Source organism: Sturnus vulgaris, chromosome 8 (assembly GCF_052056855.1).
Source record: "Sturnus vulgaris isolate bStuVul1 chromosome 8, bStuVul1.hap1, whole genome shotgun sequence".
Classification (NCBI taxonomy): domain Eukaryota; kingdom Metazoa; phylum Chordata; class Aves; order Passeriformes; family Sturnidae; genus Sturnus; species Sturnus vulgaris.
The window spans coordinates 14,768,955-14,789,252 of NC_142250.1; the positions used below are offsets into that span (position 1 = coordinate 14,768,955).

A 20,298-nucleotide genomic window follows, 5' to 3' on the forward strand; every position below is an offset into this window, starting at 1 on the left:
CAAACAAAAACTACATGCAACTAATTTAAGATCTATTCCATTAGTTCTAGTACAATTGTTTAGTCTTTTACTTATGTATTGTACTGCATTTATATTAAATTTCTTTCATTTCATGAAATGAATTCATGAGACATCGACTGCTCCCAAGATTTAATTAAGACCTGATCAGATAAGCAGGTTGTACCTTCCACACAAATATAACTACAGACCAGCAACCTAATTTATGAATATAAATGCCTCTTTCTCCCAAAATATGTCCTATCTAACAGGTCTCTGAAAGCTAGTTAATAAATATGCCATGAGATCCTATCTCCACTTTACACATACAAGCTTGTGACAGTACTCTTGTGTGTTCGTAGCAAAGCCATAAAAGCAAAGCATTGGAAAGTTTGTATGTATATGAACTGCTTTGCCAGGGACAGATGGGGAAATGGAGTCAGAAGGAAAGTTTTCAGTAATAAGAAAATACTTAAAGGAAAAAAGTTGCCTGAAATGTTTAATTATTTTTTCCAAAATATTTGGTCCTGTGGAAAATGCAGGATGCACTTTAACTTATAATTTCGAAATGCAGAAATCTCTTGTTTCTCAAAATTTCATCTCTGATGCTTTTTCCTTATTTTCAGTTCACACCAAAAGCCATTATGAATTTTCCAAAGGCTGAAACCTTAACTTCTGTCGCACTGTGATATTCCATTGCTTAAATAAATCCAAGCACAAAACTTCTATAGGCTATAAAGCCTTTAATGAAGCTATTGTAGTGTCATCATGCTTCTTCACAGACAACACAGAGATATTCTCTAACTAAACAAAGATGAAAACATGGATGAAAAATACTAGAAGTCTTCAAAGCAGCACTGGTTTACTGAAGTGACCAGGATACCCCACCATTGCACAACTATTTTCCATAGTACACTGCGAACAACTTGCAATGATCCTGATCCACACTGTGTGGTTAGAAGCTCCCCTTGTCACAAAAAGCCTGAGTTTGTCTCAATTTTCTTAGTTTATTTTTAAAATAAATTGGTTTATTTCTTTTAAAAGTTAAAATTCCACAAAAGTAAAACAGAAAAAAAAGGTGAAAGTAAAAAATGTATTCCTCTCAATTTATTTTCAATTAATTTTTGTTCGTTAATTTTTTTTTCAGAATTGCATAAACCAGAACCCATAATATAGTCACAGCTACTTCTCAGTCCCTGCAACAGAGTGGAGAGCACAGAGTGGAAACATGAAATACCCCAGTGTTGAGACTGAAGGCACACCCCACCTACAAGTAGTTTAAAAACTGCTTTAACAGCCCTGATGGAAAGATTTGCCTGCCTATTAACAGCACACAGCTGAGAAGTAGTTTACAGCACTGAATATCTCAGAAGATTCAATCTATCTTTTTCTTTTGTGTGTGTGTGTGTATGTAAAGCACTTAGAGAAACTAATCCATTGTCTTTCCACTGCAAAAGTAAATTTAATTGGTAGCTTGGTAGCTCTTCTGCCAAACCCTCACAGTTTTACACTTCTACAAAATTTATAATTTTGACTAGATATTTTAGTTTTCCCTTGCTATCACTGGTTTGAAACCTCTAGGACAGATGCAGTAGTTCCAGGTCTGCCTTTCTTTAACTATCAAACTACCTAAACCATCAGCTTGGTGCAACTTAGTAGCTTGACAGATTTCCAGTGTACACAGAAGTAACACACAAAAATAGATTTAAATTTAGCTTTGTAATATCGGCTATCATGAACTCATCAGTTTCTATCTAAATAAGAAAAATATGGTCAGAGAAAATCCTGATGTGGTTTGGTTTGAGAAAGTATGCCCAATCCAAAATGCACCATTAGTCCCAATGCCTGAAAGTTGTGGTTTATTCTGTGTACTGTGTTAGAAAATGGCCAGTCTGGACAAGCAAGTCTGTTCATTTCTTTAAGTAAATAAATAGGAAAACAATGGATTGACCCCAGAGCAACTGAGCTGTAATATAGTCATCTACAGAAAGTTAGTGAACCTGGTAAATGTTTGGTCACTAAGAGGATGGACATTAATTTTTTTTCAATTTTTGAACCATATGGACAAAATGAAATAAAAAAGCTTTTACTTTTAATGGAATACCCTTTTATCAATTATATAAGCAAGGTCAGCATGTAATGGGATAAAGCCCTAGATACACAGGAAAGAATAAATTTTTTTACCATCAGGATAACAGTTATGTACTACAATTCAGCAAAACTGAATTAATTATTAAAGTCTAATTCCAACCTTCTTAGGGTGTAGCCACTACTGACTTCATCCCATGGAATTTGGCTTGTAAAGCCCTTCTTCCTTAATACACACCTGGTTTTGCTGTGTGAGATTGCAGTGACATACTGCAGATGCTACTACAGCATTAACCATGGATTGTGGAACTGCACTGGGATCACTGTTGTCTCTGTTGCAGGTTACTCAAGAAATAAATTTTTGTCTTGCATATGCCAGGTATTTGCTGCTATTCATGCAGTGATTGATTGGTCAGCTCAATTACCTGACTCAGTGGTAAAACTTAGTCTTTTTCCAAAACAAAAACCAAGAAAGAAGAATATGAAAAAAAAAAAAAAAGGAACACCCCCCCTGGATATCCTCCAGAAAATACATTATGCTCTTTTCTGTTTATGAAGGTCTTATTCTGCTCCAGCACTATTACAATTCATTGTACTGTTTACCATCTCTAAAAGAAGTGTCTAAATCTTTCTGTTTAGAAAAGCACAGGAAAGATCCATATCTTTTTTCAGTTTGTAAAGTTAGAATGACTGGTTTGAGGTTGAAACGTTTCATATCCTCTATCACTTTCATTTTCTTGACCTCAAATAAAAAAAATACCCTTGTTTCATCTAGGTCACTTCAAAGAGTGAAAGAGGAACCTCACCACGTTTACAAAGTTTAACCTCCTTGCTTTAAAGTACCATGGAATAGTTTCTTGGGATTTGTTACAAGCACTATGCACAAAGGCGTGTTAATTATCTGATCTAAGTTTACATTTACTTTATCTTCCTTTTGTGCAGACTGTAGCATATTAATTTCATACTGCCTTCTTAAAAATGGTTATTAGAGGAGCAATTGGCATTCAAACCAGCTTGAGGCAACTTTAGACTGGACACATGCCTCAATAGCACAGCACTGTCCACTACACTCTTATGAAAGAAAGATGAGCCCAATGACAAAGAATAAAATCAACTCAGCCAATGCTGAACATTTCTTTGAGTGTAATTCCTAATATGTGTCTGCAGTAGTTTTGCAAGGAGAAAATTTTCTACTGAGTAGAAATGTTGATTTTCAGTAAAATCTTTGTGTATGGCTCCCTGGGGTGTTTTGGAAACTATTAGTTTCAGTGTCAGTAAAACCCTTGTACCTTTTCCGTTAGCCTAAATAACAAACTTTGTTTAAAGGGGTATTGGGCTTAATAGAAACTTGACGTGATCATGCTTGTACTCCCAGTGTCCAGACATTACAGTACAGTAAAGTGCAGAAGGCAAGTGGCCTTGTCAGCAGGTTTTTGGGTATTAGTCTACCTCTGAGAAAAATTATTGCATTGCAGGACACTAGAGACAGCTGTGAATGTTTTCCTTCATATGAGGTAAGGACAACTAAGGAAAATGGATGAGATTTTTCTTCATTTCTGTCAAATCCCATACACAGAGAAAACATTTCATTTCTGAACTGGGTATGAAGCAACCTGTCTAAAATAAACAAGTCTAGGTTAAAAAAAAAAATAAAAATCAGGTATGAGATGGCAAGGACTGTTGCCAGCATCTATAAGAAATGATTCCATAGAGTGGGGTAAGGTACATCTAAAATGACAGGACAAGATAAATATAGCTGTGTGTTACCAACTTCCACTGACTCACAGAATATAAAATCTAAGAGTAATGTTTTCTTCTGCTGCAGTTGGTCTAAAACAAGGCCTTCTATGATCAAATATTTAGGGGAAAAGGCTGGAAAAAACATATAATTATACCTGTGAATAAGCCACTTGTTTTTCAGTCTTGGTGATCTCAATTAAAATTCCTGCCCTATGAATGAGTTAATTGTTTTAACTTTCATGACCAAAAAAACCAAGCTTCTACCTTAAGATTTCTAAGGCAAGGAACGCTTATTTCAGGGTTAATGGAAAATACACACAAAAATAAGTACCCTCACACATCAGGAGGGCAGCAGATTCCTTCTAGGAATCCTTGGTGTGCTGTTGCATGTAGGTGCTCCCACATGAAACCAGTGTTTTTGTTGTAGCTGGACTTCCTGTCCTGACAATGCCAAACATTTTGCACACTTTCAACAGAGATGCACATCCAAATGGCACCAGCTTCGACCTGGAACTTTGCAGCTCAAAAGCAATCATTTAGCACAAAAACTTCTTTTGGGGGTAGTGAACCACTTTGGCTAAAAGCTTGCTAACAGTGATGCCATAAGTTTTAGCTTTCATGTTTTCCAGATTATGTACTGCATTAGTATATAACTCTGAACTTCATATACAGTGTTAGCAAGTTCTCTTCACAGTTTAGTTAGACAAAACAATCCTTTTCCAGCCAGAGAACCAAGGACACCATTGCAGCTTCAGGCCCAAAAAGTGCAAATAACAGGGAATTGGGGTGACCAGTTTGGGAGGATGGGACTGCATAACCTGGAGCTGGAATTGGACAATTAACTCCAATATGTAAATGGACCAAAACTTACAGAAGTGTGAAAACTCGTGACATGCTGTCCATCTTGTACATCCCAAGGTGAGTCCTTTGAAGGCCTTTTAAAAAATACCTACTTTATTCCTTTAACACTGTCTAGCCTCTGTTCTAGGTAGCCTCTCAAGGCATTAGTAGTGCAGTGGAATTTGCACTCTGTTTGCCTATGCTACATCCACGTGTAAAGAGCTTGTGAAGAGGAAAAAGCCTGATAATTAGTTATAGAAGCATTATGGTCTTGCAACAATTTTATTGTCTATTTTACAGACCGTGCCAGAAATCTCTGTGAAAATGAGCTGAAGTTTCAGCTCACAAGGAATTTCTAGGTGGAATGGAATTTCCACAGGTCTTAGAATTCCACACTTAGGCAGGGAACACAGAGAACTGAAAAGGTGACTAAAGTGAGGTAAGTATCTACACAGATAAAAGTCTCTGAAGCAACAAACAAAAGCACAATAAAATCCACTACAAAACATCCTGGAGGCAGAGTCCCATTTGTGGTGAAATAGCACGTTTCCCATAAAGGTAGCAGAACCAAAGGGTGCTCAAAGAGATCCCAGAATGGATAAGGTTGCAAGGGACCAACCTCCCAGCTCAAGCAGGCCCATCCTGGGTCACAGAGCACAGGACTTTGTCCAGACAATTCTGGTTTATCTCCAGAGGGAAGAGACTCCACAACCCACGCAGTAAAGAAGTTCTTCCTCATCTTCAGATGGAACTTCCTGCACATCAGTTTCTGTCTGTGACATGAGAATTTTCTAACAAACAGCACCACACCAGCCTCAGACTAGCAACAACTAAATGGAAAGAGATACTACAATTAAAGACCCTTTTCTGAACAGTAATTTAAGAAAAAGCTCAATTCTTATTTATACCAAACTTGAGGATGATTTGCGTTGTACAAGAGTTGCTTTGAAGTCTGGGGAGTGTGTGAACAAGTTGTTTGAAATAGCACCATGATTAGAGGGGACAGCTCACATCTGGGGAAGAAATTACAAGGATCTGCAGAGAAATTGTTCCACGAGCAGAGGAGTTAAGTACATCTGGTTTCCACTGGACTAGTGTCTTCCAGTTGATTAACTTTTAACTGAATGTGTGAGGTCACCCTGACTAAATATCCAGCAGGTATTAGACTAAATATTTATATTATATATTTGTATTATATTTGTATTATAAAAATAAATATTATTTATTTTTTTATTAGAAAAAGAAATCTTTTTCTGTTGCTCAGTATTTGAAAAGTGGTAATTCATACAGGAAAGAAGCTTTAGTTGTGGAGGAGATTCTCTCATATCTGAAACAGCAAAAGCTCCAAAGCTGCTTTTTTCCAAGCAGCTAGGCATCCATGATGTACTATTCTGTGTTGGTTTTTTTGTTTTAGTAAGAATTTCAGTGACTCTTATTTTTCACCCTCTCCAGTGGACACCTTAAAAAAGATATTTGCTTTCCAGGAGAGGTATTTCATTACTTACTAGGAGCTTAATGTGATTAAGAACTTTATTCACAAATATGTCTGATTCAAAATGGAAGATAGGTAAAGATGTTTTCATACATCTTATTTCCTTAGGAAATGAGGATTCAAATAAACCAGATATGCAGAGAGGTGGAAACAACGTGGGGGACTGGGTAAACTTTGAATTCATAGTTGTTTCCTTGTTGATTAGTAAATCTTATTCAACATTCCTCGTGGTGGAAGAGCAAACGTCCTGGGAAAACCCAAGTACTTCTGTGACAACCAGACCTCCATCTACTCCTGAAGGAGCCTGTGATCCATGCAAAGAAAGGAGGGAATATTACTGCTATTTTACAAACAGACAAACCTAATGCTGTTGCAATTTATGAGACTGACGTCTCTGCATGTTCAGGGACATGTAGCTGAGTCTGAGAGTTTGGATTTCCACACGAAGGCCTTGAGCACAGACCTGCTTGTGCTCCTGCACCTACCCAGGGATGCACAAACTCTTCCATATGAGTAATCCCAGTGGGAAAGGACAGAAGTCTATGCAATGGAACGTGGTGTCTGGCAGGCTGCCAGCAAACCCAGCACTGGTGATCCTGGATGTAATTTATAAAAGGGAATTTAGGCTGCCTCATGAGGGTCCAGATTTTTCTTATTGTGGAGTGTAACAAGATAGAGAGACTAAGCAAAGGCACCACTGCAGAGAAATGAGGATTATTGGGTGACAGATAAATGTGCAGACACACTTTGCATGCTTGAAATAGTGCTCCACTACATTGATAATGACAATAAAAGTCTATTGGAAGGAAAATTTGCTAAATTCACATTTTAATTTATGGAACTATTAACAAAATAAAGTTAAGGTTTTATTATGGGCATATTCAGAAAAGTAGTATTGTGTTGGTTTTTTTTTTTAATATGTGGCAACTACTGGGATCTTTTTCAGACAAAGGCTTTGAGATAAAGTGAGAGCATGCTTCTAACTGTTGCCATTCTCTTTAAGTAAAAACCCTTCTTAGCACCAGTTCCTGGCCACACAGCATTTCCATTATACTTGGGTTTGTTTTTTTGTCCAACTTACAAGTGACTTAGTTTCTTTTAAAATGAGTACAAGTGATAAATCTACTATGAAACTACAAAGCCTATTGAAAGGCTTGCATTTATTTAACAGGGAACCAAATTAGACCCTACTTGGCTACCAGGCAAAATTTACTTTAGTATTTATACTAGGGAACGCAAAATAAAAAGAATTAACCATTAGAATAAAGAGAAAAGTTTCCTGTCCTGCCTTTAATACAGTCAGAAAGCATGTAAACAGAAAAGAAAAAGGAAGGTGTTACCTCATTCAGAATGGAAAAAAGGCAGAATTAACTCAGGATATCTCCACTAATTATCTGCTTCAAAAGGAGTGGGAATTATCCAGCCCTAGAAACTTTCCAAGGTATGAGCTCTAGAAAAAGCAGTAGTTCATTAGCCAGTCTCATAAGCAAGAACCAACAACCTCTAAATTTAAAGTTAATGACTGATTCTGTTGCTTCTCTCTTTTTATCACTTAATAGCATTAACATTAACCTGTTTGTAAGCAAACGTGTCCTAAAAATCTCTTGTGGCCTCAATAGCTCCTAAATGCTCTATCCCAGCACAGAAGACCCCAAAGACAACAGGCAGCTGGAGACTGAGTGGCTCCACCCTTCCAGTGCTGTGCATCCTGCCTTAAGGCACAGGGAGGAAGAAAAAGTAACTTTGGAGATTAGAGACAGTACTGGATGTCTGCTTGGACATCACTGGCTGATGGTGAGCAAACATTTCACAAGTACAGTCCAGCTGCATGGGAACACTGCAGTGCCCTCACCTTCACTCATGGGGGGTAAGCTGCTCTCCAGGGCACTGAGCAAGAGAAAAGCAGTCCTATGTTTGCCAGTGCTGCTGTTGTGATTAAAAGCAAGGAACTTATTACAAACTAATGTCAATGATATGGAGCACTTCTACAGATTCAAGAATAAGAGCTCTAAACAGCACAGGGAACAAGAAGCACAGCAGCCCTGAGCATAGTGTAATTTCTACTCAATTTTTCATCATTGAAAAACGGCTTACTTCTAGTTCTAGGCAGAATGAATCAATTTTTTTTTTTTAATTAATTTCTATGAAGAGATAGCACATTCAAATACTACCTCCTGGTCCTTAAATGCATTACTTTGTTATGGGAAAGAGTGAAATCAGACAGTTGGCCCAGTAGGGACCACCAGTAGAGACTGCAGGACAAAAATGAAAATCTTTTATCTGCTTTTCCCATTTCTGAAGCTGCATTGGCCATTTTCCATCCCATTAGTAACAGCAAGAGGTGATGTCATTTTGCACTGCCTCCACCCTTCTATCCTAGTCTTCAGGGATGATGCTCTGCCACTGGGAATTCAGATCAGTTTTAGAAACTGCCATCCCCAAGAACTAAACCCCACAACTTTCTGGTTTTCTCTCTTTCGTTTCTGGAAGAGGAGAAGGATTCAGATGCCTTCAGTATTTAAAGACACCTTTCCATGCAGTCTGTCAAAACTTCTCAAAGGATTCCCTCCTCTCTGACACAAAAACTTCCATAGGTCCAGAAGGAAGTTGCATATTTTCTGATTGTTCCACACAATTCTTGCAACAACTGTTGCTTTTCAGTGGAAACAAAAGGTAGTAGGCATTGCTTACTAAAATAAACAGGGAAATCCCAGAGCTCATCTTTAACAATATACTTTAGACAAAGCTGATCATGCTCTCTGGAAGCTATAAAAGCAAATAAATATGTACAAAACAACAGGCTGAGCATCTGATTCTTTTTCCATTGTTCTGCTTTTGCACATTTCAGGCAAAACTCCAGAAAATATCTGTGGGAGTCAGAGTCTTGAATCCTTTCTACCTTCCTATGACAGTATATTGGTTTTGAATCCGTTTTTACTCAGTTTTAGAGGATCCTAAAAGAAACGGCAATCGTATGATGTCACTGTGGAGACAGTACAGTAGCACTTGGTCCAGGTGTATCAAGTGTCTTGGCAAACTCATTTAAATCCTCGAATGGAACTTCTTTCTCTGCAGTCACACCTAGAATATGCTATTTCTGTAAGTGATTTGTTATGGGACAGAGTTTTGCATGAAGGCATCCATTTTTATGCCAGACTGAAACCGTGGCTGCCCTTTTTAAATATCATCTCACTCCTTCCTGCCCCAGGACAAGTGCCACCTACTGACAGCAAGAGTTGCTTCTGCTTGCTTAACTAAATTCATCAAGAATCCTAACCACAGTTCTTGTTTTTCAACCAGCTTTGCTTCAAGTCCAAATGGTGAAGAGAGGCCTCAAAGATGAAGGAATATTTCAAAAATCTGGAATGGTATGTGCCTGATTCCTTTTAAAACCCACCTGTCCAAGATGCTGATGACTGATGAATTCCCTAACAGTACCATCACCAGTCATCCTACCAACCTCTTCTGAAAAAAAATAAGCAAATCCAACAAAAATATTCATATTCTGTGGATTATCAAGTATTTAATTCAAAAGGAAAATTAGAAAGAAATCAAAAGAGAAAAAAAATCAGTAGAAATATATGTCTAAACCTGGACAAAGACAACAAAGCGCTATGTAAAGGAGACTGAGCATTACAGGAATAATAAAAATACCACTGCATAGTAAAAAGTCAGCTGCATGGCTTAATCTAAAAGTCTTCTGAAAAAAATTGCTATCAATTACACCTCTCCTCTACATACAAGCTTCATAAATGAAGTATAGGGTTTTAAGAGACATTTTCTCTTTCTTTTGTCAAGTCTGGAGTCATTAAACAGAGATTAGCTGGATAAATAGAGGAAGTGATTTTTAAACTGTTTGCAAACTTAATGTGAAGAGCCCAGCCTTGCAAATTATCACGTCTAATCAGAGATGCACGCTTCACTGCTCCAGTAATTGTACTAGTATTAGTCAAATTCTTGTTGTCTCCTCATTAGCCATGAAAAGGAGACTCAAGATGTACTTCATTAGAGTATCCTGAATATAAATTTTTAGTGAAAGGAGGAAAAGATGTGTTACATACTGTACTGTATATAGAAAGAAAAAATATTAAGAACATAAAACATATTGAATCATTCTGTTTTTTGACTGAATATATATCTTTAACAACCAAACCCTTCTTTTCTCTTTTACTGTCTTGATCCCTTCTTTTATTTGCAGAGAGAATATAGCACTTGAAAAGGTAATTTACAACCAATGTCATAAAAAAATATTAAGAAATGTGCTGTATTATGCAGCCCTTCCTATTTCCATAGCCAGAAGAACACAGCTTAATCAAGAGCTGTCTTTAGTAGAGACATTTAGTAAATTCTTGACTACTGGATAGGTGATCCAACTTGCATTAAATGTAGATCAAATCAAAAGGTTTGTTCCTTTGATCAGCAAAGCATTTAAGTACATGCTCATGCCCTTCTTTATTCAGCAATGCCCTTAAGTATATGACACTAAATCAAGAGAATTTAAACACATGCCTAACATGTGAAGCATGTGCTTAAGGGAATTGGGGTTTAAAAAATCCAGCTTGAATAGGATTTCCAAACAGGTCTATTAGAAGGCTAAAAGTAAAAATATTTTCAAGAATTTCAGTGGAAGGAGAGGCAAAACAAATGTTCACATTTGTTTTTTCACAGCTATTTTTTTGGGTGCAAATCCCAGTCTGAAATACTTGCATTACTCAACAACAGTTAAGGGAAGCTAAAAAGGAACTAGGCAGGTCACCAAAATGCTACCAATAGATGTGTTCTACCTCTCTGCTTTCTGACAATTAAAAAAAGAAGCAGAAAGCAAATAACATGCAAAAATGTACCCTTTCACCCCTTGAACTACAGCACTAGATCGCCACAAAGTCAGATGTGTGGAAACTAGAATCTAAGCCAAATGTGGTGAAGCATTTGTTTTTGTGGAACACTAGGAATGAGGACTGTAAGCAATTCCAAGGGGAGTTAAGTCCATAATGCATTGTCCAGCAACTCTGCGTACTGCAAGAAAGTAAACTGGATTTCTCAGCCTGAGGTTTGCTCCCAAAGCTGTCTCCTGTCAGAACACAGCAATATCCTCACCCAGCTTCAGCCCTCTCTCTCAATAAAATACCAGAATATTCTGTTGATTATTAGTTACTATAGTTTATACAGCATGAAGGAGCTCATTGTGGAAAGGATGATGCTTGCTTGGTCAAAGTATTCTGGACAAAAAAAAATAAATTGAAATACTTCCAGGTGCCTCTTTGAGCAATATTAAGACACTTCAGAAACCTTTCATTCAGAATTAATTAACATAAAAAACAGCCTCCTCAATACGGTAGAGCCCTAAAGTGGTTTGTGGAATTTAATTAGGCTAACCTTCTTTTCACTACATTGGTACCACTCTATAAGAAGTGCAAATCATTATTAATTCCTTTGGTGTTCACTGTAATAACATTAAACATGATGAACTCTTTTAGTAGTAAAGTGTATGTAGTACCTAATTCCATAATTTAGCACTAACTTGAAACTAATTTATAAAATATACTATTTGTCACCATACACTGAACAGTTACAAAATCCCTCCTCACCATAATATTAGGATAACAAGATGACATTGAAGGCCCCATCAAACTTAAACTATTCTGTGATATGATTCTCTGAATAGTTCAGTAATCATAATTTTGGGAAGAGGAGGCATGTCTGTGCAGCACAAAGAAAATCAAAGCAAGGTCAAGTCCAGTCAGAGTGACTGTTGGTACTGGATCCCCTAAAGATCTGTGATACAGAGCTTTCTTTGGTCTAAGCCTTGTTGAAAAACCTGAAGGACATACATTTTTACCAGCATTTTTTGTTTCTCTAGAATTTGAAATAAATTCAGAACTTGCGCATTGTTTGTAAAGAATTTACTGTCAGAAAACTTCACTTGCTCATCAATTGCATCATTGTGTGAAAAATAAAGCATAGACCTTGAAGCTCAGGAAAAAAAAAGAAAAAATAAGAGGCAGATACAAAGCACAAGTGCTTGTGAAGTGACATATCTTGTCGCTAGAAATGGTAAAATGATTAAGTTTAAGATGCTATCAGACACCAAACATATACAAACATCCTCAGTGAATGATACTAATGGAAAACAGTTTTGTCTTTCCACAGATGATTTGTTTTCATCACTGGACAATGCAAAATCTTTTATTAAAAATTCACAAAGGATGCATTTGGAATCCTTTTATCTGTCTGTCTAAAGTATTTCTAAGGTGCCAATCACTATATTATCTAAACATATTAACAGAATAGCTGGATTTTACTAAATACAAAAAGAGATTCCAAAAGAATTCAAGATGAAAACACCTTATGCAGCTACAGAAGCTGTTGGTGCTGGGCAAGGCTTCTCACAACAGCTCTGAGGATGTGCCTTTGGCCAAGTGTAGACACAAGCAGCACTTCACCCCATGTGCAGGGCCCAGAAGCTGATGAGAACACATTTACTCCCACAGCCTACAGCTCTGAATTCTCTCTGAAATCATGGATATTACAGTTTTTGGACTACGCTGTGGCTGACATAAACTGTGCATAAGAGTGAAGCAATGGCACATGTAAGCATATGCTGTGAGTGGGAATGAATTTTAGCATGTGTTTGCACACTTGGCTCAATCACTCCCCTCACCACTTGGGCAGAGCCTCAGTGGATTTTGCATCAGCATTGCCTCAGCAGAGTTGCCTCTCCCTTAATTTGGTACAAGTGAAACACAAGTATGTCCCATAAATTTCCGTGTTGAGAAGTATTTCCCAACTTATATGAAAAATACTTAGCATAGATTTTACTCTATATGATTACTTTCCCAATACACTAGGTTTATGTAAAAAATGATTCTTTAAACAATTTCTTCTAGCCTTATATTTGAACCTGTACTTTGCCCTTAAAATGTATTAAGCTAATTTACATAAAATAAGACTTCTTTGGAAAAAGTCAAGGTTCCTTTGCCTCACCTATTTCCTTCCATGATTTAATGATGGATAAAATAGACCAGAAGGATCAGATGTCTTAGTATAGATAGTTAGCTGTAGACCTTGCATAATAAATACCTTCCTTTTATATTATTGATAATGTTAATTTCAGGAGACCCTGTAAAGAAGAATCAGCCGTGATCCTGTGGTGCAGTCTGCACTAAGCTTCCTATTTAAAATGCACATTCAGCTATTTTGTAACACACAAAGAATTCAGTTTATTTGCCCCCAAATCATGACATTTATTTTTGGAATGCAGAAAAAACTTGAATAATGGATATAGTAATATCCAAATGACTTACATTTAAGAAGGCTCCTCACTCAGTGTTTAAAGTTGAAACTTGATTGAATTCCATTTATGCTCCATGTCAGTGATAATTCACTGTGCTGCAAAGAAAGAAACAACACTTTGAAAAAATTATATTATTTTCTTTTTATATTTAGTATTACAATTGTGTTCCTCTCCATGCTGGAGAGCTCTTCCTCATTCTGCATTTTTCTGTGTTTCCCTCATTGGTATTGGACTTTAGCCATCAGAACTGGAGAGGGACAAATTTCAATTAGCCTGACCCTCATTACAGGAGCTGTCAAGGTTCTTGTATGAGCTGCCACAGTCCAGCACTGGCCTAATTCCAACACTACTTTAAGGCTTTTTGTCCTGCTAACTCTGCTCTTTTTCTTAACCTTACTCTCCATTTTTTGATATGTTGTTTTCTGCATCATTTTCATTTTCCCAACTTACCTTGATTTTATATCCTTCCTCTATCTTTCCTCAACCCAGTATCTAGCCTCCAAAACTCAATCACCTGCCCTTTTTAGTTTCTCTTGAAATTTTCCCCTTTGATGAAGACCTCTCTTGTCTTCCGATCAGCATTTTGAAAAGAAATCCCAGCAAATTTCTTCTCTGTACAAACAGAGACTTGCAATAAAAATGGTATCTTTAGAGAAACTCAAAATATGCTTCCGCTGATACTACAACTTCACTCAACTCAAGGCCATAAAATGTAGCTTATATATTTTACCAGCCTAGTGATTTCAACCGTTTATTCTCAACACATGTGAGCCTGAATTAAAATTTCCAGCACATGCCAGAAGTCACAGGTATTGCTCCAAACAAATTACTACTCAAATTACTTCATGACACTGTCATTCCAGGAAAAGTATCCCAGGTATTCTATCGAAGGCTCAGCCAAGCACCATTTGGAGACCTACACAAAATATTTATGCACTCAATAAAGTTCCTTTCATCCCTAAGTGTTCTTTTTCTTTTTTTAAATGAACTATCCATAAATAAATAAATAAATAAATAAAGAATCCCAAGAAGAATCCAAAAGCATCCCAAGAAGAAGTTTCAGTAAAGCATATAGGGTTAGATTCTTATAGGACAAAGGGTGTAGAATATCTGATATTTCTGGAATAAACAGAAAGCTTGGAACCAGAAGACTCAGTAGAAAAATACCATATTGCTTGCTTTAAAACTTTATAATTGTAGAATGTGGGAATAAAAGAAAACAGAATATTTAGAACCATTATTTTTTAATAAAAGATTCCTTGAAAGTGTTCTCAGCAATTGGCTGTGATTTAAAACATCCTTTTGTGTGTGGAATTGCATGCAGAGAAAAAAGCTAAGTCAATTAACTACACACAGAAATTGGGCCAGGTAACATTCATGCCACAGTCTCTTTACATAACACAGAACTCTTGTGAACATGAAAGAAACAGGAAGCTTCCCAAAATTATTATATCAAAATCTTGGCTGGAGTAAATGAGCACAGCTCTTTTGTGCTTTCAAAGTGGGAGGAATTTATACGGCTAAACTGTTATTTAATCACTGATTAATAACAAGAATCACGTCTCAGTGTAAGATTTTGTACTCCTGTCTAATATGCCCCTGCAGGTTTTAGCTCTGCCTTCAAAAGCAGAGGTTACCCTGCCATTTCCTAGAGCTTCTACCTCTCTTCCATGCTCAGAAGCAGCAGACTCACCATCCAACACAAGGTATTGTAGCTGGAGCCATTTATTTCACTGGCGGAAAAGATACTTAAATGCCTCCCACACTAATGAAATATCATAGGGAGCTCCTTTCCTCCTTTTCCCCATCCCACAGCAGAGGGACAGCTAGGCTCTGTATTAGCCCAGTGGTCAGAGCCTGGGGCTAATAGTGCCAAGGTTGAGAGCTTGACCCATGTGCAGGCCATTCATTTAAGAGTTGGAGTCAATGATGCTTGTGGGTCCCTTCCAATTCAGAATATTTGGTGTGATTCTGCGATTTTCTCTACTTGAGCACCAGCTCCTCTTCTCTGAGGTCAAGGGGCCACTTGCAAGGCTGTGCACCTATGTAAGACTGGCTTAGTTCTGCAGAGCAATGCAGCCCTTCAGCAAACTGACTCAGTGCTCTTTGTGCCCAGGAGATGCTTCCCAGAGCAGAGTCTGCCCCACAGCTGCCCTGCCAGAGAAGCTTTCCTGGGAATTTGCAGTTACTGCTGGCAAGGTAAATACTCCTGCCAGTAAATCTGCATGGCCTGACTTCATAAGAACAGACTGCTCCTTGCTCTTCAAGAGCCTATGGATTTCTTTTTACAGACCTGTTTGATTGTGTGCCTAAGCTTCTTTAAGCATTACATATACTAATTCATTAGCAGCATTTTCAGGTAATACTTGTCTATTCATATCGTCCCAGCTACACTAAAAGGAAATTTCACAGGTTGTCAGCTAAAAATCACCTAAAAAAGGTAAATGGGTTGCTTTCAGTGGCAGGGAGATGAGGGGGGAGAGATAAGTAGGGGTTTGGTAGTGGTCTTGATTCATCTTCTAATAATAAACCAATTCAAATAATGAATCTACTGAGATTAGAGATGAAGCTGGAGTAGCCAGTACAAAGATCAATGCAAATCACTGATGCGTTCAATTCACATCTTTTAAAGAACCGTGATGAAACCAAAGGCATAGAGCCACTTGCAGTTCACTCACCCAAAACCAACCCAAAACCTTGTGGATGCTGCACAGGTCCCCTCGTGGTGGCTCTTGGAAATAGGAATCAAACTGAAAGAGAAGTTCCACCTCTATTCCAGAGAGGTATCACCCACATCTACAAAGTTCCTGGCAAGTTTACTGTGCCTCTATGACACAACGAGGAGAATATCAACCTCTTCCATCAGAAAAACCTTCTTCTAAAGGCTGGGGTTGATTCACAGAATCTGGTATTGCCTTACTGGATAGAAGGCTGGCTGTGCCCTTCCATTAAATATGTATGTGGCATCAAAGGATATTAAATCATGATTTTATCTAATTTTTTCTGGCTGCTTCTGTGGATGAAGCTAAGAGTTTACTGCATTCTTCAAAATCATGTAAGTGAATATTGCAACCCTGAGTAGCGTAAAGGAAACTGTCTTGAAAGGAAGACATTTTATTTGTGGTTTTGGGCTCATATAAGCTAACAGGATCTCAACACACCTCTGCAAACTAAACTGAAGTTCAGATGTGATTGTCTTTTTCACAATTAAAGAAAAAGCCCCTCAATTCCCACACCCTCATGACCTTCCTGGAAATTCCAGCTCCCTCTCATGCTACTGTTACAGAGAAGCTACTCACTTAAAAATGCAGACATTTGAACAGTGGCTGTGATGATAACTTATCTTGTGCATTCAAACCACTCTTTCTTTACAAACATATATAGCCATACTTATAGAAATCTGTTAAGGATAACACACAGTCAGCTTACCATCAGTACTGAATGCATTACAGAAAAGATGCTGGGTGCAACCTGGCATTTCTTGGATATGTATGAATGGGTCAGACAGAAATTGCCAGAGCAGCTCTGGCTAATCCACCAGCTGACACTTACAGCATATAATGAAAATCACCATTTTTCCTCCTTTGTGATCACTCCTGTTTCCAATCATGGAGGAGGGGAGCTACACTAATCAAGAAAAAGTACCAGGGCTCACTAAGGAAAGCAAGGAACAATCTGGAATCAGTACAAGCCAACAGCTTGGGAAAACATTATGAAAAATGTTTAGAATTTTAATCCACGTTACAAATAAACCAACTCACCAACATAAAACAAACTAAAGATTTAGAAAAAAATTTTCAGCAACCCCTGCTTACCTGACTTTTGAAGTTATGAACGATTTGTTTACCCTTTTCCGTGCTTTTATAACTTCTTCTACCTGCTCAGCACAGGTGTTCATTATTCCCATTTCAGCACAGGTGTGAATCCTTACACAAGGCTCAAATAAGGAACTTGTGTGAGGAAGGGTTTGTTAGCTCCAGGAGAACCCTCAATTTCTTTCTAGCAAGTCTGTCTTTGTATCTGAGCAGTCCCAATGTACCTCAGAAAACCTCACTCAGCAGGCTGGTTGTTCAGACTAGAACCCTAGTTCTGAACTCATGATACAAATTACATGGAAGAAATGGAATTTCATAATCTCACAGAAGTGTTGGAATTACAGACAAAGTTATTCTAATTTTTCAAACAAGAAACACCGAATTATCTCCTCCTAAAAGAGCAGTTCTTTCTTTGCATCCACTGTTATGCATTTGTAGGATAACAGCATTACTAATCCAAACATTGATCTGGCTGAGAGAAGGGACTAAGGAAAACAACTCGGTAAAATCCTTTCGTTCTCTCTTTGTTTAGGTTGCACCTTCCTAACTCCTCACTGCTGAGGATTTCCCAGCCCCTTGGTCTGCGGATTCTTTTTACCCTCTGCTATCCCCTGCCCTACCTGGCTTGGTGGCAGCTGTCACACAGCCCCACCTGCCATACTGGCCTTCCCTTCTAAAGCTGCATGTTTCTCTCCCCACTCTGCAGATAGCCTGAACAGCACTGTAGGAATATACTTCAGCATATAATAAATAATCTAATCTAGTGGGTAAAAGAAATAATCTTAAAATCATTAAACCCTCAGCTGAGTTATTTATATTAGGTATTTTTGAACAGAGAAGAAAAGACAAAGGAAGATGTTTTGTTAATTTTGTTGCAGGTTTTTTCTTCCAGTACAATGCTTTAGACAAGTTATTTTCCACAGGAAAAACAAAACAAAAGACAGCATAGCAACCCTACAGTAAAATTATGGGCAGTGCCTTTCTTTTTAATCATATAAATTATTGCCAGCTGACTGATGAATCCACTCTGGGCAACATGACAGTTTACAACCTTAAGGATTACAGTAGTACAGATGCTATCATCTTAATTGGAAAAGCACAGTATTGCCAACTGTCCACGTTAGAAAATGGAAGATTGCATTATTATTATTTTTCCTTCACATTCCCCTGCTTTCCTTTCCTCTAAATAGCCAAGAACTATTAGATCCTTTGTATGGTTTTCTGTATTGAAATATTTTTATCAGCTCGTAAAGACAGCATTTTTGAGACAACATAAATCCCACTGCATGAGAGCTCAGCATTTCCATTCCCTACACTCTCATTTTCCTATCAAGAGGGGGAAACTGGAGGAAAACCTTTTCAAACATCAAGTTCAGCCCAAGAAAGTGCCTGAGCTTATGCTCTATGTCAATAACACAGTAATTACATCATATGTGATAGGTCACAACCAGTAATTACAGTGAGAGAAGGAAAGAGGGATAACTAAGTTTTTATGGTAATCATCCACAAGTCAGGAACTTCCTGGTCTGACTTCTCTTGTTCTCCTCTTAGCTGTGTGCCAAAACAACAGTTTAGAACACTTCCAAAGTTTTTATGCAGTTGCCTCATACTACTGCAAAAAAATATAATTATCTATTTAAGGCACACAGGGACTTTCAGAAACGTCTGACAAGGCACTGAGCTAAATTGGCAAGGCTCAGGCTAATGCCCTGGCCATTGTTCCTTTTTTCTGTCCTTGGGAGAATCATGTAAATCACACTGTGTCTGAATTTCCCATCTGCAAAAAGCCCTCTTAGACTGTTGGCTATGTGTCTCCAGGTTTGGTCCTTTTGTGAGGAAGGTACAGTCACAATGCTTAATTACAGAATGTAAAATAATTCCAGTTGTGTTTATGCATGTGAAGCAGCTGGTGAAAACCTTCTTGGGTCTGCCCTCCTTCAAAGTATCCAGAAATATTCCCTTGTGACATGGCCAGTTTGGGAAGGAATAGGGAGGAGGAAGAAGAGGCTTGAGCCAATCTTTTGATGCAGGCACTGATTTAAGGGAGATTGTTCCAATGCAGTTCTCTCTGCACAATTGCTAAGCAGAACAACACATTCCTACTGCTGGAGTGTGCTTATAATCCTTCTAGGACAAGCTTTGAGGATGGGAGTTTGAGAAGCATCCAAGGGAGTCAAGGACAAATCTCTGTTGTCTTACTGGGATTTCTGTTCCTAAATTCCCTAGAGTCTGTGAAAAAACCCTTTGCTTTATATTTTTGACTCCTTTTAGAATATGAGGAAGAAAGGTTGCTCCTAGTATATTTTTTTTGTGAAATCAGAATAATCTCGCAGTATTTCCTAAAGGAAAATCTGTCAGTGGCAACTGCCTTATTCCAGCCAATTGAATCATACAAGTTTCTTTGTAGGGAACGTGGTAGGAGTAGGGACGAATAGTGAGATGCTCTGGGGTGGGGGGTGCTTTATGGACTGGGGAGATATTTACTACTTTTGAAAGGGAAAAAAGGAGACAAAAGCTCTCATTGCTGGAGACACTCTGGAGCTCTGCCTGTAGGGTAAAATGAATGGAAAATATACATGGAAATAAATTTTAAAAAAGCACTAAAGCAATTAAAATAAGATACAAGATATTAGAGGGTAGAAAAAGGCTTAGTTTAAACAGCATAAAATTACATAAATAGCACAGCATGAAAAAACAAATTAAAAAGTCCGAGATACACTCTGTGGGTTTATTCCAGAAGTCATAACATCAGTTTACTCATGCCTACTGCAACCTTCATGTCCGATTTTGTATCACAGTTGTTATGGTTTGTATGTTATGTATGACCATGCATGTAAAATAAGTCACCAAGTCACTCTTTCTAACCTTTCAAATTCTGGCTTCTTCATCTCAAAACCAGACACAGAGTAGAACTGAAAAAGAGAGAAAGCTCATTTAAGGGGGTGGAATGGTTTTCACATATGTAATGACTACAGCTCTTCAACCTGGAAGAAAGACAGCTGAGTGGGTGTATGATAGAGATGTTTAGAACA

General features: G+C 37.8%; 1 long non-coding RNA gene across 1 annotated transcript in view; it reads right to left on the minus strand.

The window, feature by feature from the left end:
- The window catches only part of LOC148223003 (uncharacterized), a 157,946-nt gene that overhangs the window by 124,174 nt on the left and 13,474 nt on the right, over window positions 1-20,298 (minus strand). The window contains exon 2 of the long non-coding RNA XR_015805129.1: window positions 13,462-13,546. This is a non-coding gene — a long non-coding RNA (uncharacterized LOC148223003). The remainder of the gene's footprint in view (window positions 1-13,461; window positions 13,547-20,298) is intronic.